The 21,564-nt window shown below is 39.2% G+C and overlaps 1 protein-coding gene across 8 annotated transcripts in view; it reads left to right on the top strand.

The window, feature by feature from the left end:
* The window catches only part of DENND1A (DENN domain containing 1A), a 214,570-nt gene that overhangs the window by 62,396 nt on the left and 130,610 nt on the right, over positions 1-21,564 (top strand). The window lies entirely within an intron of this gene.

Raw genomic sequence — 21,564 nt, forward strand, 5'->3', positions numbered from 1 at the left:
CACTTTAAGAATGGTCTGTTTTCTGATATTCATAAGAAATTGGAAGGTTTTGGAGGTAAAGCTCCAAGTTAACTGTATGAACAGCCAGCTAGGTGACTGAACAGTTACTCAGGCAATCACAAATGAGGGTGTAGACATCTGTCTTGGTCCTCTCTGGTTTGCTTTTCATGTGAGAGAATCCAGAGAGAATCCAGAATACGGGAAGGACTTGTGCTACAGGTACTGCGTGTTGCACGTGACAGAGTGGGATCTTCTCTATGTTTGTTAATGAACATGACCCCTCTGGAAAGTTTCTGGGATAATGTTGCAAAACAGAAGAGCACCTCTCAGGTACAAGGACTCCTCATTGCATTGGGTAGCACACAGCAATGCCATGGGGTAGAGTTTTGGATTGGTCTGTGTATTTCAAATGAATGTCTGTGCCATTTGGGCAGGCACCAGACTGGTGGAGATACCCAATGGTTGTTGCCTTTCCTTCAGCATTAAACTGATGGCAGTGACCTGCGGACTAGGCCTCACTGAAGATGCTTAATATTTGGAGAATTTACTGTGAAATCTGCCAAAATTTACTAATAAATTGTGTGGGAGGCAGGGTGCCAGGTGTTTTCTCAGTATCTGCCTTCCTTCTTTCTTTTCTCTAGTAGACATTTCAGCTATTACTAGCTCTGGCAATGCAGCAGTAGGGACCGTGCACTGAGGACAGGAAGGGATTTCCCGAGCTCTTTCCCCAGAGCTGCTACCCTGTATAGTTGGGGTGCTGAGTCACTCTCCTGTGGGAAGTGTCTGGTTACATAAGGTAACTTCTCCTGATTAATGACAAATTAAAGGGAAAACACCGTTTTAAAAGAAAATCTGAATGAGGAGTAGTATGAGTCCCTTCTTGATCTCTCCTGGATAAGAGTTCTTTGCTGTCAGCTCCCTTATGTTGAGTGAATGCCAAGAAGAAATGGAGGAGTTATGTTGTAGTCAAATGCCTTCTGCTTCAACTCATAACCAAAAAAAAAAAAAAGGGGGGGGGGGGGGAGTTCCAGTGCAGTTATAGCGGTGGATGAATTGGGACTCCCAGCTTGATTCCTATTGCTTCTTTCTCCTGTGAACTAATGAGAAAATGACAGTCCATCATTAATGCAAGTGAACGTGAGTTTTGGAGGATAGTAAAGAATGTTTGCGTGGTAAAGAACGTTACACGGATTCGCTTGTTCTGTTCCCAGGACTGCAAGGCCCATTGTTGAGATGAATCTTCTCAGTGTCTGTCATGAATTAAAGGATGGTTCATGGTAAATGGATGGGTCAAAACATGCTGAAGAATGCAAGGATGATATGAAAAAGAAAATGGGGATGGAAAGATTGTTTTGTTTTTGAATTACAGACTGGATGTCAGCAAGCTTCAAGTATTCCTTCCTATGTCAGTGATGGTATAAGAATTAAGTGATATTTTTTATTATTAGAGATGATATGCACATGTTTAAGTCAGAAATTTTATGGGTCTGGCCATGGCAAAGCGGTTTGGAGGTGAAAAATCATCTCATGTTTAGATTTGTTATTAAAGGGGAACAGGAGAAAAAGGAAATTCTTTGCACTCAGCTGGTGCTTAAAAAAAAAATATTCTGCAGAGGTCTGGAAGCAAAGTTTAAAGCTGAGACAGTACTCAGAAGGCCAGAAGTCGAGGTCTGGACTTTGAGTTTTAAAACGACCCAGAGACTTTTTCATGTGGATGTAAAGTGCAGTAAGGCGCTTCTTGGAGTTCAGTAGCAGTAAAGTTATCCACATGGATGTAGCTCCCGTGGCCAGCAGAAAGGCAGTTCCATTTTATAGAGTAACTCTTTTGGCTGTTTTAACCAGTACTGTTTAGAAATCTGCTTTCAAGATAGTTTTCATAGTTTTGTTCCTGCTGTGGTTAGCATCACACAGATTTATGGAAATCTTTGATTAAGTTTAAAAACGGCATCTTCTAGGTGTTCTGTGATTTTCTTTTAATGTAGAACTACTGAGTCTGTCTCTCTTATTCCATTTCCTTTTTTCTTCACTTGATTTCTAGCTAATCACGAAACTACAATGATCAAATATTGTCTGTAACGCTGAGCTGTAGAGCGCTCCGTAGCATAGGTGACTACTTTCTGCATTTCAGACAGCAGAGGGCGGACAGAAGCACAAAACAAGTGTCACAGATGGTCTGGTGGGGTTTTTTGAGGTTCTAAGCAGTGAAGTGAATTAAAAAAACCCCACAGGCTCACGTACCACACATCAAAATCTCCTGGGTAACTTGGAGTTCAGGACTACCTTTTTCAATGCAGCATGTTACAAAACTTAAAATACGCTTTTAAATTATTTTCTTTTCCAAATGATGAATGCATAGTAAGTTGAGAGCTAATGTCCAAGTCATCAAATTCTGCCTTAATTTGGTAATTTTAATATCCTAGAAAAAATTTCCGTGCCCAAGGGTTTTTGCTTTCTAAGACTTCATTTAAGGACTTCAGCATTTTGGCTAAAATGAAATAAATCCTACTGGATATGCATTAAGAAGCTGAATTTTTTTTTAGAGGTTTGCTTTTACCTAACTACATCAGATTTGGCATAGGCTTTTAAGGGTGAACAATATAGATAGTTCTAAATTTAGTGAAGAGCTGTAGTCTTTTATTTAAACAAGAAAAAGGTGTGAAGACATTCCCAAACTGCTCTTGCTCGCTCTTCTGAGACATCCTCTTCAACTCCTTAATCAGGCACGTCCCCCAGTTTTGTTCTGGAATTTGTATACTTTTGTTTCTCATCTTTTCTGTGTCTTCTGCGTATGTGAGAATTAATGTTCAGCGTAATGCACAAGAGTCTGGAAGGTGTCAGAGGGGTTCAGAATTTGTTCTTGATTGCTATTTCCTGCTAATTGTGGTGTCCTGAAAGGTGGTGTGGACTTACTGACCTACTGATACGATCTCAGTGATAAAAAACCCCAAACAGTATAGATTTATCTTTCTGCTTTCATATCTTCTTAAAGCTTATAGATACTTTCTGGTTCTTAAGAAATTTGCAAGCTGAAGCTCTTAATTTTCATTTCCTCATAGTTTTAATGTTACATCTCCCTACTAGCTTATTCTTCTCAGATTTCTAGCAACTCTAGCTGTACTAAGTTCTCCAGAGGCCAGTTCTTGGGTCCGTTACGGACACTGTTCAGTGGCTCAGCTGTGCTTGCCTCCCTGGCTAACTCCTGTGATCTGGAGCTCTGAAGAGGTACAGGCATCGATGGCTTTCAGCATTCTTCTGACGGGGGAGTAATGCGAAGACCAGTTTGTATTATTATCAGTAAGTGTACTGAAAGCAGTTGCTTTATTTTACAATCTGGTTTCTCAAAGCTTCAGTGGACAAACACTTTAGTATGCAGCCTGCTCATGGCGGGGCAGAGTTAACCTCCTAGCTGAAATTACTATAAGCATGATACTTCCACTTGTACCGTTTCTAACGGTCTGAAGACGGGTGAAGACAGTGGGATATAAAAGCTGTGAAGAGACTGCTGGACATATGAAACTAAATTCTACAGAGACATCGAAACATGAAATTCCTTTTTTATTCCTCCCCCCCTCCATTCAGAGAAAGATACCAAGTTCTTGTATGAAGACGTTATTTAAAAGTGCATATCAGTTTTCATTGTAGCTGTTTTTTTTTGTCCTGACTTATATATATTGTAGAACCTCAGACTCCTGACAACTTTGTCTTTCGGTGCAGTCATGAAGGAAGGAAAAGTTCTGCTTTAGGAATGTAAAAAATGTTGTTAACTTAGCCTGAGTACTTTTTTTGATACCCTTACTGCAGAATGTTTGTATAATAAAACTAACAAGCTCAATTTTAAAAAGTATTTTTAGCTTTTGTCTTCTGAAATATTTCCAGAATTTGACCCAGTTACTGATGCTTGAAAAAATTCTTCAGATAAGATCAGTAGTTTCTTCAAATGTCTGTTTATTTTATATTCTGACTATTTAAACTTTAAAATAAGTTTTAGATGTTTATGAAATACACTGCTTTTAAATAAAAAGCAATGGCAATGTTGCATGTATGGTAACCTGTTTAAATGTACGAACTGGTTTAAATGTGTAAGTCAGTATTATTTCGGGTTATGTAACATAATAAAATAGTGACCTCATAGCTCTATTATTATTTTTCATATAGACAAAAAAATCACAGGCATATTCACCAAGTTGACTTAGTATTAAACGTGTGCTTCTCTTATGGCAGTATATATTTGAGTTTAAAAAAATATGTTTAGGAGTTTAACTGAGAAATAATATTTTTATATCAATTCAGCTGAACTTTTATAGTAAGTAGGTATAAGGCCAAGTATCATAACTGTGCTCTTCAAAACCATTTGGCAGAATGGTTTTGAAGTAACATTCTTGCTGTTACTTAGTCTGCTTCATAGTCCCTTATTTTTGAGTTAAGATTCTGAGGCCAGTACTGTGAAAAATTGAATGAAGACCACTCTGAAATAAAAATGTATTAAAAAATCCCCAAACAAAACCAAAACAAACCACAACCCGCACCCAAAATCCCAGCACTTCTACAGTGCAATACAGCAATCCTAATAAAACTGGTTTTGACATTTTGGAAGAATTTTAGCAGGTTGACTGAAGCACTACGTTCTTAATCTAGTCTGTGTTACTGGTGTATGATAGAGTATTAAAATCTCTAAGTTGTTTTATGTATGATCTTTCACTGATTGTATTTAAATGTAGTTTCCAGGATATCACTGAGCCTGTAAAATATTACAATTTACTGTTTCTTAAGTTATAAAGCCGGACAAAATGTGTGTTGCAGTTCTCTGTTTCAGTAGAAGTCAAGCTGATAAAAGCTATGGCGATCAGGAGTCAGTGGACTTCTTCATCTATGCAGATAAATATGTTGGCTTGTTAACTGCAGTTTCTCCACAAATGGTATTTGGGTCAGTTTTAATGCTGTATTTAATTTTCAAAATTTCTTTTTTCCAGATATTATAAGAACAGCTCTGGGAGATGTTAGGTAAATTCTGCCAGGCCATACTCAGTCATTTATCCCTCAGAGGCTGCCTATATGCTGTTTTTTTCCCTTCCTATCAAAAAGGGTAGCTGCAATAGTAGTAAAAAGTTTCTGAGAAGAGAACGTGACCACTGGCACATGAATGAGATGATGGGAGTAGCTGCTTTGACAACACTGGAGGAGTGTGTGGCGCTGGACAGGCTGCATTGCCCCGAGGTTTATGTGTACTTAATCAGTCCAAGCAATTAGACGTGGTGGACAAGCACTCTCTCATTCCTCTAACGGTGTAATGGGTACCTTGCTTTTTTAAATTATTATTAACTAGTAGAATTTCTGGTTTATCTATTAAACTGTGAGCTATAGCACCTATTTCTAACTGCTTGAAGGAGTAATAAAAAGATTTTTGTCTTTCTCAAAGTTCTGTTAAAGTAAAAAAAAAAGGATAAAACTTTGTGTCGTTTTGCTTTGGTTCACACTTACTGGGCAAAGTTACTGATTTAAGAAGGTGCTACAACCGTGTGCAACCCTGATTTCAGTTTTACTTAATTTGAAGTTTTCAGTGGGTATTCAGCTTTTGTACCCAAAATGAAAATCATTCTTCTGAAGTGAAATGCAGAAACATTTGTGTGGAAATCCCTCTCGGCCAAAATAGCTAAGCTCTGCACCACTCTTTTTCTAAGATAAAAAGAAATGAATCTATAATAGTTTGTGACAGATGGCAGAAAATGTAACTAACTGAATGTGATTCTGTATGGAGTTATTTGAGGTTTTTGGTGTGATTTGTTGTGAGTTCCTCTCCTCCCCCCTTTCCTTTCCTTTGATTGCAGTCTTTGTCCATTTATTCTTAGGATAGAATAAGATTTCTGAGCAGGGGCCTCTCTTGTGGTGCAAAGTGAGAATTGTTTTTAATTGAGCAGAAACATGTGGAAGGATCAGGAATATCTCAAGGGATTACAGAAAAATTCCAAATTTGTACTACTTACAGCTTGTGTTTAGAGCAGGGTCTGCTGGGAATAAATGTTAGTTAGTGTGACCTGTGACCTTAAAAACTGTTGACATGGATTTCAGCCAGAAACTAGCCACAGAACTCCTTTGTTAAGCTCATTCATAGCTCCTTGAAAACTCTAGTCAGTGAAAGTTGCCAGCTCAAATCTAAGGAAAGCAGAGCCCTTTTTTTTTTTCATTTTTTTTTTTCTTTTTTTTTTCCCATGCTTTGGAAACAGTGGACGCCCCTTAACCAGCAAGACTTCTTTAATAGGACTGCATCGCCTAAACTTGATTGGAATTGACAGCTTCCTGGCTCGGGCTTGCCAACTGGCAGGGCATTGATGCATAGGGGACAAACAGCTTTAAGGGCCTGTATACCCCTGTTTGTGTATGTGCCTCCGAAATGTAACACACTGCTGTTGTGATACCTTCTAACGTAAAGAGAAAAATCCCAAACCCTGGACACTGCTTTTAGTTCCGCAAATCTTTCGATTATTTTGAGGAAGAAAATTGAATGTTTGTTAGGCTTTTTGTTTTAAAATCATTGTCCTGTTTTCTCCTAGAGTTTTCCCTTTTCACTGATTTGGCCAAAAGCCACAGAAAAGTATTTACACTTGGGGGGAGGGGGGGAATACATTTTGATTTTAGAATTTTGACTGTTGTGATTTTTTTTTTTTAAGTGTGGTTGTATTCTACTTAAGAATATGATTCTCCCACTATAAAAGGGTTAAATTTACAAAACCTCCTTCTTGTGCACACACTTCTTTACGAGTTTTTTCCACTTGATGGGTTTTGTGTGTCTTTGGCTGATTCTGTGGCAGGGTTTGTTATCTGGCCTGTGTGGAGGCTCACCTGCCTTCCACTGTACTTCTGAAGGGAGGTGTACCATCACGTCAGTACGTCACGTCGCTGCTCTGTGTGGCTGGTGAAAGGAATACGTACCAAATGGGATGTGGGAAGAATACAAATTTTGGTTAATTTTAAGCTAAAAGGTGTGCAAACCAAAGTAATCTTCATGAAGAGTCACTGAGCAGAGCGATGGTAAACTGAGGTAAGATGTCCTTGACTGATTTACAAGGACACTTTAAGCTCTTTCTCTACTGTGGGGTTAAGTCCCGCCAACTCGGTGTCCTTTGAACAACCTGCACTGTTAAACGCCCAAATATTACAGGTTTGAGTCGGGTATTTCTTAAAGGCTTGATTTTGTAGAAGTGCACACTATGTAAGGCTGATACGTATGTTGGAATACCTTCCATGGGTGTTTTTAAAGAAGAAGATAGCAGATGCAGAAGTGAATCAGTGTTTCTCCCAAGGACAGTGCAGCATTAACCAGCAATGACTCTTGTTTTCTAGAGATGGGGAGGAAGGGCGGTGAAAGAAACTGGAAGCTGCTTCTCCCTTGTAGCTATCTTCTTCCCTTGAAGGCATAAGATTCTCACCCTTTTCTTAGTCTTTATCATCCTCTTTGAATTCTTGTACGGATTTTTATAGCCTCAGAGAGCTGGACTTCCTACTGAACTAATTCCTGATCAGCTGAAATACTTTGAGTGTCGTTGGGTTCCACTCACTTTTCCAGCATGGACTTTGCTGCCTTCCTGCATGTGCCAGAGAGCATTTTGTTCATGTTGGTGAGTCAAGATGAAGTAATTCAGCTCAACAAAAGCTAAAGCCTATAGAAATTCCTTAACCTGTGGAAATTATTAAATACTTTAATTAGAAAGATTGATATACTTTTGTTGTTGTTGTTCTGAAATGTTCTGTAGCTGCTGTTTGTGAAGGAGTATCTGCAGATGAATAAGGAAGGACATCCCATTCTCACTTTACCTGGATGAAAGTTTGGAACATTAAAAAAGCACAGATTTATAATGCACGCTTTGAACTAGTGCTAATAGGAATTTTCTTCTGTGGAGTATACAGACTATCACATTAAGGACACATAAGGTATTTAGTAGTAGTCTGATATATGGGAAGGCTGAGCCTTAGAATTCTTCTTGTTAACTAAAAATTCTTACTTGATTTAGAGTTTCTTCATGCTTTGCATTTTCCTTTGCACACATAAATTAATAGGAAGTCTATTTTTTGTGCCTGGTAAGAAAGTAGTTACTACTACTTTTTGGGTTTTTTTTTTTCAATTTACTGCACAGTAGGAGAAGTAGCCCTCTATCTGTCTGTGTGCTCCTTTGAGGAAGATGTAGCTGAACTGTTGCTTAAGCTTTTGCTGTTTTCCCACTCGTGGGTTGTACATGGGTGGTTTTTTAGCCTGGTTGCTATTCACAGGCATTGATTTCAGGAAGAGCAATTACTGGGGCTTGCGTGTTCTGTTTGTGTCCTGTCCTGCTCCCCCCTCCCCAGTCTTACTGCTGATATATGTAGACAACTCAGACTATAATATCTTGAAGTGAATTGGAAGATGGAGAAGGGAACTGGTACAGAGAACAACACGGTACCAGGACTGCTGGGTTCTGTATCCAGTTTTCATGACGGATGCCGTGAGCGTGCAGTCTCATGACCGTTACCTTAAGTACTTTTGTGCTGGCAAGCTGAGTAAAATAGGGTTTGGGTACTTTTTCTTAGTAAGGTTATGTTACACTTAGTTCATTGTAGCCTGTGTGAGATTAGCGCTTTTATCCATTTATGCAATTTTGTTTTGTAATTACTTTTTAGGAAAAGTTTACATATAATCCACTTCTGTGGAAGGAGAGGAGGAGAACTGATAATGGAACTAGGCTTGCTTACAACAGAGGAAGAATTTCTTTTGCTAATTTGAAGTTGTAATTGCAAGCCTAGACTGCAAGCAATGACTCTACATAACCCCAGAGCAGAGATATCCTTTAAAAAGCAAAGAAACAAAAAATCCCTCCCCCTCCATCTCTTCCCCCCCCCACTCCCCCATCCCCTTTTTGCTGTTAGGCCTCTGTGTGGGTACAGAAAAATATTACTGTCTAATTAAATAAGAAAAAATAGTCCAGGCTGTATTTTATGAGGATTTACTATAGCTGTGTGTTGAATAAAACGGTAATAAGCAAAATCGATGTTTTGCTTCTATATGTATCTATGTGATACTTTCAAGCCTTCCAGAAAGATGTTTGGTAATGGCTGGAAATGATATGGAACAATTCTTGGACAGTCTGGTCCTTGTGGAGTATCGACCCTGGAATCCCTGTACTACTTAAAACGCTTCGGAGATGAAAGAAAATAGCAAACTGGTTCTGTTAGACATCGGCAAAGGCCACAAAAAATACATGTATAAATCATGAGAAACTGGATCTCTCTGATTCAACAGTACAACAAAATTGTACCTAATAAAAATGTTGTTACTGAGTCTCTGTTGCCTTCATAGATTTTTATTTTTTATTATTATTGTTACTTTTTTAGCAGTGGCTTCAACACATCCATTGAAAGTAAGAGTTGAAGATGCAGATGTTTCTCAGTTCCTTCGCATGGGCCTTACAGGGAAAAGATGAGAGGGCAGGCAAGGCCCGTAGCTAGAGTCTGACCTTCTTTCACAGAAATTCTAGTTTCTTGCAAGCTTTAACTGTAGGAAAACAGTTCGACTTCCTCTTCTGTGTATGACAGGAAATTGATCTGAAGTGCCTCAGAAAATGTGAGAACGCCATCAGTGTGGTGTGTGGGGTTGGACGGGGTCTCCTGTTGTTGCAGGCATTTTGCTTTAACTTGACATGTTTATAAAACAGTTTACATCTTAAAACTTTAGGGTTTTTACCCCTGCTGATTTGCTTAAACAGACACTGGCTTTTATTTTCAGTTACTTGTCAGAATATATGTGGAAAAGTGATGAACCTAGTGAAAGGAGAGCTTGACATCAATTAAATTTAGCTATCTGCTTTGTGTTTCTTCTTTCTGATACACTGTTTCCAGTAGAGTTTTTCCAAACTTCCTGTGTTTTTTCTTTATTGTCCTTACAAGTTTTCCAAGATAGAGATGAGCTATTTAAAAATACTGTTCCAGGAAAAAGGGATAAAATTTTGTATTACATCTGCTCATTTGTTGTCTTCCATTTTAATCCCTGCCATTAAACTTTTTTTAGATTCTAGAAACTTATTTCAGAAAGCCTGTAAGGCTGTCTTGTTAGCTTGTCTTGCTCAAGTATCTTTAAATAAATTTTGAAGTGTTTCTCCAGTTATATTAGCTTTCTGAAACTATATTCTCTGCAATACTGAATAAAATAGACTCGTTAAAATAGTCCTAAAAAATCAAAAGCATGTGATAATGCTTTTTTTTCCAGTCCCATCATTGAAAAGCTTCTATTGCAGCTTATTCCCAGTTTTTCTTGGTCGTCTTATTGATCATGAATGAGCACAAACATTATTAATCATGTCAATACCTTGTGTGTATGTGTTTCATGAGAACGTGCATATATCTGTGTGTACAGGTGCAAAAAGATGAAAGAGGTTTTTTACATATTTTCATATATAAATGTCTAAAGAGCAGTGTCACAAACCAAGACAAGTTAAAGAATCCGGTTGGTTCTGTATGAGGTTTGTATTTTGTGTTTTAGTAATGTGAAAAGCGTGTACAGTATTTCATCTGTTTTTTTTCTTTGAAATTGTATGCAACATCATAGTTGTAGCAATACAAATGTAGTCTGATGCTTTGAGTTTTAAGATGAACATCGAAAGGAGTCGATTCCACTGAACTCATAAATAATGAATTCTTATTTTCAACTAGATGTAGCTGATAAATAACAAGTCAGTAGGGAATATATGAAATGACACTGAGTGAAAAGCTTTGGAGTTTTCATGGTGGTGTCAGTAGGTCTGTTAAAGGCTTTGCTAGCTGAGCTTGAAGTTTTAAAGCATGGTTGAATTGCTTTAAATATTTTTGCTGAAACTTAAATATGGGAGAACCTTGCTAATCCGCACACCTCATAATCACAGACACAGGAATGGCAAGCTCCACGGACGGCTCAGCAGAAGCGGACAGGCCTGCAGTCATATTCTAGGCTTTATTGTTCTTCAGTATGCGGCAGTACGCTTGCTGTGTTAAATTCTCTCGTGTAGTTCAACACAGGAGCAAAATAAATCCATCACAAAAAGGTACTACTTTTCTCTTCCCAGTCTTTTTTACCCTTTTTGTTTCACTTCTCTTCACATTTCCAAAATGTTACCGATTTGTGCAACTAATCATAGTTGCAGGTTTCCTGATGTTATCAGTATAAGTTACTTAAAGTTGAATACTAAATGCAATAGGAAAAAGATTTAGAAAAGATAGAAAATGTTACAAGTTCTGAACTCTGGATTTTTCTGTAATGACAAAAACTCTGACAGAAACATCTTTCTAGGTAATGGGAGGACAGGGGTTATGTTGTTTTTAAATGAATTGAGATTCTTGGCTTTTGTTCTGCCTTGTCATGCCCACCTTCATCCTTGTTTTCTGTTCACTGCTGACACGTGCTTATGGTTGGAGTAGGGGACATGAAGGTTTTGCTGCGCTCTGTGTGATCAGCTGGTGATGATGTTTGAAACAGAAGTTCCCCTCTCTATCAATTTTTCTCTTTATTTTCCACTAGAAACAGAAATTATTTATGTCCATCTATCAAGCTGGCAATCTTGATTGCAAAAAGAAAAATCCTACTGTACAATACTACGAATTGGTAACACCAACCCGTCCCAGTTGTTGATAACACGCTTAAGGAAAATCAGTGAAGCCACAGCTGCTCTGGTCGGGTTGGGGCAGGTTCTGCAGGCGCGGGTGTCTGGAATGAACTGTTCGATGCAGAGGACATTAGTTGGTTAATATTAGGAAAATATTTTTTCCCACTGAACTTCCTAGATAAACTGGACCTGCCGATTGATAACTGCATGCATGAGCTGTACAAACAAACAAAAAAAAAATCACCTGGGAAGTACTTATATTAGAAATAAACATTAAAGGTCAACTTTTCAGTAGCTGAATTTAAATCCCTTGTTACTTGTAAATAAGAGATTGCAAAGAATATTGATATGAATACTTTATTTGGCTACTCTTCAGTCATTTTTAGTGTTCCTAGACAGTGCTTGGCGTTGGGGAAAAGATGTTTTTATTTTGTTTTTTACTATATATGGTATATATACATCATTATTCTTAGTTGAAAGTTTAAGTGTTATTCTTTAACACTGGTATTTATTTCTCTGCTTGTTGATTTTGGTAACAAGTCTGAGCTGTGTACTTGCATTAATGTTGTAGTGGGATAAAGTTATACCACTTTTGAAGTTAGCAGCAGCCAGAAAGTACAGGGAGTTGTTTACAAAAGAGTCCCATCGATTCCCCTTTTCTGTGGAAGCATTCAAGCAGTAAGACCTGCACAGTCTGTTTGGCACAGTAGCCGCTCTCAGCTGGCCCTGTGCCCTCCTGCTGTTAGTCAGGGCAAAGGATGTGCCAGATCTCAGATTGTAACGGAGCAGAGCCTGCTTGCAAATCTGCTTGTAGTTAGCCTGGGGCCTTTTGGCAGCAGACTACAGCCGATTGATTTAGTTGCAATCCTTTTGCCTTAATATTTTCCATCTGGCCAACAATGACCTGTAAAGACAGACACAAAACAGAGTTTGAATTATGAGGAGCGTAATAGTAAAATGCTTCCAAATCTCACTCTAGAACCTGCAGCAGCGGGTCGCTGCCGCGGCGCGGCCGGGGGAGGCTTGTTCTGAAGCGCTGTTGGAGCCGTGGCCAGAAGAGGAAGCATTGGAGTTCTCCAGCTCAAATTATGTAATAGAGAAATCTGCGTTTCGGTTAAACTCTTAACGTGTTTCCCTTCTTGCTATTTCTTGCTTTCTCTTGATCCGGAGCAGGATTTGAGGCTCTCTCAGCACAAGCTCCCTCACACGCGTCGGTGGGGCTAAACCCGACTGCGGTGGCAGGAGCTGGGTGAGAGCGAGGGCTGGTGGGGCAGAGGTAGGGAGGACAGGGGAAGGAGCGTGGGTATGGGGGTGCTTCAAAGCACACAGCAACAGGGTTGGGGAACTTGCTTTCTAGTGCTGTTAATAAGGAGGTGATGTGTCCCACGCTCTCCAGTCTGCAGGCGTGGATTAATGGTTTCCAGTATGAGCGGTCAACTCTTCCAGTTCTGGTCAAAGCAGAATTCTTGCTCTCGTTACAGTTGTAGTCCTCGGTGTCTTTAAAGTTTGTATTCTTAAAGAAAATCTGTGAACGTGTTTGTACACTTCCACAAGTTATAGCAGTCCTGGCATGGCAAGCTTTTTAATGTGCAGTTTACCACCTTCACCTAGGAATGCTTGGGGACGTAAAGGATTCGTGTTTTTTACCAAAGGTGGTAATAGATCACGCACAGACTTTCACACATCTCGTTGGACATAATATTTACAAGAAAATTAGAAATTGAACTAGGAGAAGGCTCCAGAGTGTAATTCCCATTCACTCTCACTACAAGCCTGAGAGGCTGGATGAATCTTTCCCTGAAGGTGCCTGTCTGACTGCAGTAGCTGTAGTGGAACCTACTCTAGATCTTGGTGATTTTTCTAAGTTAAAGATATTAGTTTGTCTTGCCTGCCGAGTCCACAGCACAAGTAGAATGTGCTGTATATTTAAACACTTGACAATTTATTTAATCTAGTAAGGCAATATTGCAACTATTCCAAGTCTCGGACATTTAGAACCTAGAACTCTAAACAGTTCCCTTAGAGGAAAGGTGTGCTGTGTTGTGGGTTTTTTTTGTTTCTCCTTTTAGTAGCAATTTTCACTTGTTGACACTGAAAACTATAATGAGATGTGCAGGGGCAGGGGAAAGAAACTTCTGCTGTCCTAGATGGAGTTTATCACAGCTTTGAGTTACTCCATACGTTTCCTGAAGCTGTTGACCACGTAAACTAACGCAGGGCTCTTATCCCAGAGTCGCTTCTCTGCTGACAGTCTTTTGTTCTCGTTTCATCTCGGTCTGCTGCCTGCCTGCTGCTTTTTATCATAGTGGTAGTAAAATTGGGGATCTGAGATCGTGGATGTTGTGTTCATGGAAGTGCAGTCAGAGGCACAAGAATTTAAACTTTGGAGCACAGCTATAATAGAGCAGAGCATTCCTGTTGGAAATTTTTTATTATTACTTTATTATTTTTTGAAGTAAAAGTGAAAGGTGACATCAATAGCATGAGGAATATGTGCAGAAGGGAGGAATGAATCCTCATGATGGTTTTAGGAGAGAGCTGGAGGTAAGGATGGACAGATAAAAGATGCATCATTGATACGTGGGTTGAAGAAGAAAGGTAGACCAGTTAGAATTTTAGCTGTTGTTTATAATATTCCCTGCATGATTTTTGGTCGTCTTTCCCCCTCATACCTCAACATAATTCTTGCTAAAATAAATAACTTCTTTTTTTAAAAAAAAACAAAAAACAAAAAACCACTCTTCTGTAAAACCAGAGATTAGATTTCAGATGGAACAGTTGCTGTCATGTAACAGTCCTGGGTTGGAACTGTCAAGTGATTTAACTGAACAAACTCCAGGTAATTTTTATAGCAGTGACAAGTGCAGTTCATTCTGAATATTCCTTTTTGGACCAAAAATTATGATACTGGCGTAGTGAAAGTATCAGTTCCGTGCTGTTTTGGTTTCATTGTTGTTTCAGTACGCCTCTAGGTCACAGAGTTCTGACCTCCAATTTATTGACGTTCTCTTGCATCGTTGAAGTTTCTTGACGGAACTTGTGAAAATGTGAAACAAGAACCGTATTTGCCTTCTGAATATAATGACTAAATACACAGTATAAAGTTAGTTATGACTTAAAGCTAATTGATCTCTCTCAATGCTGTCCTTCTCAGAGACCCAGGATCCCTTAAAACACCACCCCCTTCCTTCTCCTCTTCCCTCAACATTACCAAGCCAGCACAATGCTGATTTAACTGACTTTTAGTGAATTTAAAGAATAGCAAAGGTGTGTCAGAGGAAGTTTATTACAGATTTTGCCAAAGCTTTAGTCTTGACTGCGAGTCAAAACACTTTTGTAAAATATCAATGAGAAGGATCACAACAAAAAATGTCAAGTGTTAATAATACTAATGTATTGCTACTGGTGGAATTGGATAAAGCTAAGAATGCTGCATTTAGTCCAGCTAGTTCACTGGTCTTGCCTACTGACCAGAAACCAATTTTACTTAATTAATTAGGGCTTCATGTCACACCTTCTTTAGTTGCCGAACAACTGTAACGGAAGTAATTAAATCATGTCACTTTTTATTACCTCTGGCCCTGGCTGACTGGCTTGGAAACTTCCATTTTAGGGCTAATACAAAATGAATTAGCGCATCACCTTGGGGAAAACCCAGTTCCCTGGCATCAAAAAAAAAGCAGGGAGGAAGTATTTAAAGTATAAGATGGATAGATCTACTCTCCTACAAATGGATCACTTTTGGGTTGCTGTCTGAAGGCTTACAAAATGCATCTGTCAGGAGTGAGACCATCCTGTCCTTGCTGACAGATGTATACAACATTCCCCCAACGAGATTACATGGCAACTTCCTCCTTCAAAAATCAAGATGTGGCAGGAGCCCTCAGGTTATGCAGTGGTAATTGGAGAAGCAGGGGCTGTTCTGAGAGGTGGAACTGCTGAGAAAAGCTGCATGAGTTGACTTCTGCATATTGTTTCAATAGAAACCGTGATTCAGCCACACTGTAATAATAGGAGAAAAGCTTTCTGTGGCTTCACAGAGGCAGTGTTATCTGGGTTGTGCATGGATCAGAAATAAAAACCTAAATTTGTAACGCCGGCTGTTTATCAACATGCTTGGTAAGGACAGATCTTCCTCCCAACTATGCAAGTATTATTTACCTAACAGCAACTTACCTCAGTGTGTTTTAGAATTTATTAGTGTTGGTGCTTTGAGTATTCAGAGACTAAGAGATTGCCCACAATCATTTTATCTTAATCATTTGTTTAAACTGATTGTTAGACAAGAAGTCTCACAAACAAAAAATGGGCCCTCTAGTCAGTTAAAGGGCAAGAGAGGCTTTGCTGTTAATTTGTGTGTCACGTTTTCAAGAATTTTGTTGACCAGGTTCATCAGTGGTGTTTCTTCAGGTGAGGAGTCGGGTACTACCATTTCACATGCATATTTTTGCATCTAAATGTTTGTTGTGAATCCTAGACCATTTTACACTGTAGTCATAGATGACCTGCCATCAGATATCAGACTCTGACTATAGTCTTCAATTCAAGGACTGCATTCCCATCTTGTATTACAAATGTTTATTTTCTGTAAATAAAGTGATTCTTATGTGACTAGCCCAGTTTCTCGCATTCCCAAATTATGAATTCCAGGTACCAGCACAGCACTGAAATAATCATGAATTTCTCGCTTGGCTTTTTCAGTTGGTTTTGGATTTGAGTTTTAACTTTTATGACTTGCTACCAACTGACTTGGGGACCAAACTTTGCTTATTATTGGGAGGCACTGTACTACCACTGAATATGTGAATATTTCCTCGCAGTAATGAAGTTCCCTCCCTGTGCAAGGGAACTATAAAAGACCTTGCTGCACTTAAGTTTTCTTCTTGCCAATAGGAAACAAAAGTGGTTTGGACAATACTCCAGAAGAGAGGTGCACGTAACTGATTTCTCTCTGTTACTGAAATATTCTCATTCCCTACCCCTATGTTCTCTGTACTTAATTTACCAAAATGCAAAGAATCAACGTAATATCCTAGAACAATGTCTTATGAACACACACAGGTACGAAGCTGCATTATCCAGCTTTGCTTCTTTGGTGTTGGGATGAGATAATGGTATCTGTTGAGAAGAAACACTCTGGGCTTACCAGTTTTTCTCAGTATACATCTCCCCTGTATATTCAGAAATGGGATATTTGGCATCTTGATCCTACAATGATTGCCTCTTACTAAAGAAATTTGCCACATACTCGAAAGTAGAAGCTGAGCATCAGATGTGTTTTCTGTGATCCGTCTTTAACTGAGCAGAAGTCCTTACCAGCCTTTCAATGCAGCTCTTGAACACAGAGGTGTGTACATTTTTCTTCTCTTCCAGAATTTGTTGACATTGCAGATTGTGATACAGAATATGGTCGAAGTCCTGTGGCTTTTGGAGCTCACTGCAGCCGTGTGCTGTAGCTCATTGCGCATTTTGCTGATAGGGAGCAGTTTTATTACAAAAAGTTCATAATTCTACTAAAATTTTAGCTGAAACAGTGTTAGAAGGCATAGCTCAACAAGCACGTATGATTGGAGTCTGTAATGAAAAGGAGCTGTTTCTATGGTCAAGGAAAAAGGGTTAATTTGCATTGGGATGAAAAGGCTGTTCAGGATCTACTATTTCAACCTGTGATAGACTTAACAGTAGTCTTTGATCCCCAAATGAAATGTGATGGATTTCAACTGATGCCAGATGTCTCAAACCTAGTGGGATCTCTGATTGTCTGCCACATCTAGAGTTCTCTCTTCCAGCACTTTCATGTGTGCTTTTAAACGGGGTTTGAGAAGAGATTCCTCGACAAGCTAAGCCTTTGGAATCCCTTCTCTGTATTGTCACTTCAGTGGTGAGCTTTAGGCTCTCATGCTGGCTAACGCATCCTACTTTTTCAAAACCAAGCCTCGTGTGCCAAATTGCTCTAACTACTTCAGAACCAAATTTTTAAAGTCCAGGAAGTTCAGTGCCAGTGTTGTCTGTACCTTCTCTCAGTTTAAGGCTCTTTTCCTCCCTCTTCTTATTTGTTAGTGTCTTACCCTGGCCAAGTAAACACACTGTTCCATGTATTCCTGTTGGCATTAAGTGGAACGTAATTGTTGTCTTTTTAACTCCAAGGCTATCTTGTTGCATTTAAAAAATGTTATTGTAAACTGTCAAGCACTTCAGTATACCCATCTCCTCACCAAGTGTGCTTTATGGGGTATCCTTTGCCTGTGGTTTTAGCAAGAGTATAGAGACATAGTTGTCAGTGTTTGCCTTGTGTATGCAAACAAACTTTTGTTCTTTCTGTACCTTTATTTCATGTCATTATTTCAGTCCTTTGCTCTTGAACATGCTTGAGAAGTTTATTTCTTGGTCTTAAACTAAAAAAACCCCAGAGATTTACAACTTTCTCTTCTGAAAAGGAACAAGAAGACTTACGAGTGTGTTTGGGAGTTGATGGGGCTTCCCATTTAATTCTACTTCTACTGAAAGAGATGTAAATTTTTTTTATTAAGATAATGCACTTGATCTTCCAGAATAAATCACCCTAGCATGCTAAGTTTGGGAAGGGAGCTATACCTGGTAAGATGTGCTTATGTTAGCTGGGTACAGTACGAGCTGCAGCTTTCTACTCCACAAAAGCCTTGTGTAGTAGGACTTGCGCTGTGGTAAAGCTGATCAAATTGCACAGTTCTTTTCTTCTGTTGTCAGCCTGTGCCCCAGGCTTTAGAGATGTACGTACTCTCCAAAATCTACTTACCGTTTTGCATTTTGTTTCAGCAGACCCTAGGTTCTGTCTTTTAAATGAATTCCTTTCTCTCTCTCTCTGTGTGGACTGACTGGAGAAATATCACTTGGCAAGTTTTCCCAATGGTATGAATAACTTGTGTGTTAGAAGTTAAAAATCCTTGATTTTTAAAAAGGAGTGATCTACCAGAGGGGAAACAGGAAAGTCTCCAACAACAGACCAGACCTTAAAGATACTTCTGAAATAAATTAAATGCAAAATATTCTATCATAAAATTCCCATAAACTTTCTTAAATTTTGCAGTAATAAGTAATTCACAAGAAAAAAGCCTGATTATTGACACTCTCCTTGTACAGAATGTAGGATGTTAGTGCATGGACCTACAGTCCCAAAGGTGTGGTATTCCTATTTTCCAGTCTGAAGTGTAATGCTCCAGGTTCTTAAAACACAGATTCTTTTTATATAAAATGTTTTTTCGGTGAAAGTTCAAGGCATGGTTTTTCATGGAAAAGCTGTTTCTTTTTCAGACTGTAAAATGATGTTGTTTTCTTCCTTCTCGGAGCGCTTCTGCGAGAACCAGGGGAGGTTACTGTGTGCTGAGTTGATAGATGCTTCATGATGTTGCATACTGTAATGCTAAAGTTCTTCTGAATTCGTTGTATTTACATAAATTCCACAGTGCAGCTGCACTGGACTTTTTCCACCCACCCCCCCATCCCCCCCCAAGGTTTTAGAGTGACCACAAAGAACCTGAGAAAGGGTGACAGCTTTGTCAAACCCAGACTTCAGTTCCATTTGCGATGTCCCAATTAGATGTTAGCACACTAACAAAAGACCCTTGGAATGGTTATCTCAAGCTGCCCTTGCACTTTTTAGCTTGACTAAAATGTAAAATTGTTACATCATAAATCTCTTTGTTACAGTTTTCTGGCTTGGTGTTGTTGAAGGGGCGTATTCAGCTCCTTTGAGCTGTCTTTTGTGAGAGACGCTGCTGCTGGGTTTCAAGAGCCACTGTAGCTGTTTGGGGAATGGTTGGGTTCAATAGTGGTATTTAGTGAACTTGGGAGCCTTTGTGGGAGTGAGACTTGCTGTAAGTGCTTAGACTTGGTCACACTGGGTAGAAAAACAGGAAAGGGAATGTTTTAATTGACTTTTATTATTAATACACAGTGGCAAGTCACCAAAGCAAGCACTTTCTGTGGACAATTATATAGTATTAAGATGCTCCATAAGATGAGATGCACAAATTCTGTGTGAGCCAGTTCTGTCGGGTTAAATACTTTGAAAATATGTACGAGTCACATGCTTAAGCTACAGGATTTGTAACTGAATCTCATGGAATCATGGAAGCATCACTCATGGGTAATAATCAAAGGGAAGTTTATAATAAAATTGGGGAAAACGCAAAAAGGAAAGAAATCCTGTGAGAGCAAGAGAAGGAAAGGATTCAGATGGCTTTCTACAAGGGCAGAGGCACTTACAGTGGATTGAGGTGTAGTGCAGAGACAAAACTTTGAAATAAAAAAAAAAAGGTAAAAGCTGATGTGCAAAAAAGGCTGTTGGCTGATCCTGTGGAAGGTGAGCCTGCATCTCATCAACATGCACAGATGTTGCTATGGAGATTTGTGGGTATGTGTGTATGTGTTTAAGCTTACAAGTGTGAGAATGTGTCAATAGACTGAGTCTAGAAGAGAGAATAATGATGTACTGAGTTACATAAGGTGTAGGGGAAGACACTGGAACACATAAATGGCTGAACGGGGAATTTAGCCTACGGAATTTCCCAAATGAGCCCAGAGATGCCTTGGTTCTTTCAAATGCATTTTGTAAAAATGCTGGAAACGTTGGGAGGGAGAAGGAAAGGAAGGTGAAAAAAAAATTAATAGTGTATTACTGCAAGGAAAACAATAGGCATATAAAGACTTATCTCTCTCCAGGGGAGAGAAAGGATTATCTTTAAAAATATGTAGTTAAGTCATTTAACTTAGCCTTAGCTGTTAAGAATTAAGGTGAAATTTTTAAAGAATTAAGAAGGCAAACTCACATTCTTAATGAAGGGAAGGAAAATCTGTTTTGATGCCTGTGCTTCTGCTATTTAAAATTGTGTCTGCTTAAAGCCACTGAAGAGCATGGCGACTGGCAAACGTAGCTCAGTTCATCACCAGAATCTGCAGTCACCATTATTAACTTAAAATAGACCGTGATTGCGAACACTAGGAATAATGCTGTCTGGGAGGAGCCGCGTTAGTTACCCGGTGCAGGAGGATGGAACGAAGCAGTATTGAGTTTAGGTATAAATTGCAGAGTTTTATCTTTAAATGCAAGAAGTCTTAAGATAACTCGTCTCCAAGAGACTGTAGTAACTTGTGAAACATTCTCCATACTTGTTTTCTTTCAATCACTGTGGTTGTGGGATTATCCCCAGAGGTACCTTCTGAGTCCCTGGTACAAGGATCCATCGTTTGTCCTGAGGTACCAACATGTATCTTGAGCCAGAAAACATACGTTCTGCTTCACCAGGAACATTTATACATTGAAATTAATAGTAGTAGTAGCAAAATAATAATATTTTTTCAATTTGCTGAATCTTACTTGAGATTTTGATCTCGCTCATCACTCTCCCAAGGATTTCAAGCTTGTAGGAGTGCTGTGGCTCGGAGTGGCCGCAGAGCGTGAGGCGTGCGGACACCTATTGATACGGGTCACCCGCGTCGCGTCGGTGTGACTGTGCAGGAAAAGGCGTTTCACTCGTTAGACCAATGCCTTGACACGTAAGAACCTGTTCGCCTTCATAGTCATTTCATTGCCACAACTAAGTACCAGGTCATTTGTCTTTTGAATTAATTATTCGGAGTCCGTGAGCTGAAACACCAGTGTGTTCTGTTGATACATGCACAAGTCGTGCTGGCAGAAGAAATACTTGGCCTGAATTTTCCTTACACTTTTGTCAATCAGGAGTATTTCCAGGGAAGTTAGTGGTGATGCATACTACGGTTTATATAAGAGCCAGACTCATTATTGACAGAACTAAGTATTCTAGGCCACTGTAGGTTATTGTACTGAGCAAAAGGTCAAGATTCAGGAACTCCTTGAATGCAATCCTGGCTAATACAGACAGATTTTGTGAGCCTGTCACTACAGAGAAGTATGCCCATCTGTAAAATGGAAATGACTGTTCTGTTTTGCAAGGGAGATGGCAGT

This window comes from Athene noctua, chromosome 20, assembly GCF_965140245.1.
Source record: "Athene noctua chromosome 20, bAthNoc1.hap1.1, whole genome shotgun sequence".
NCBI classification, from domain to species: Eukaryota; Metazoa; Chordata; class Aves; order Strigiformes; family Strigidae; genus Athene; species Athene noctua.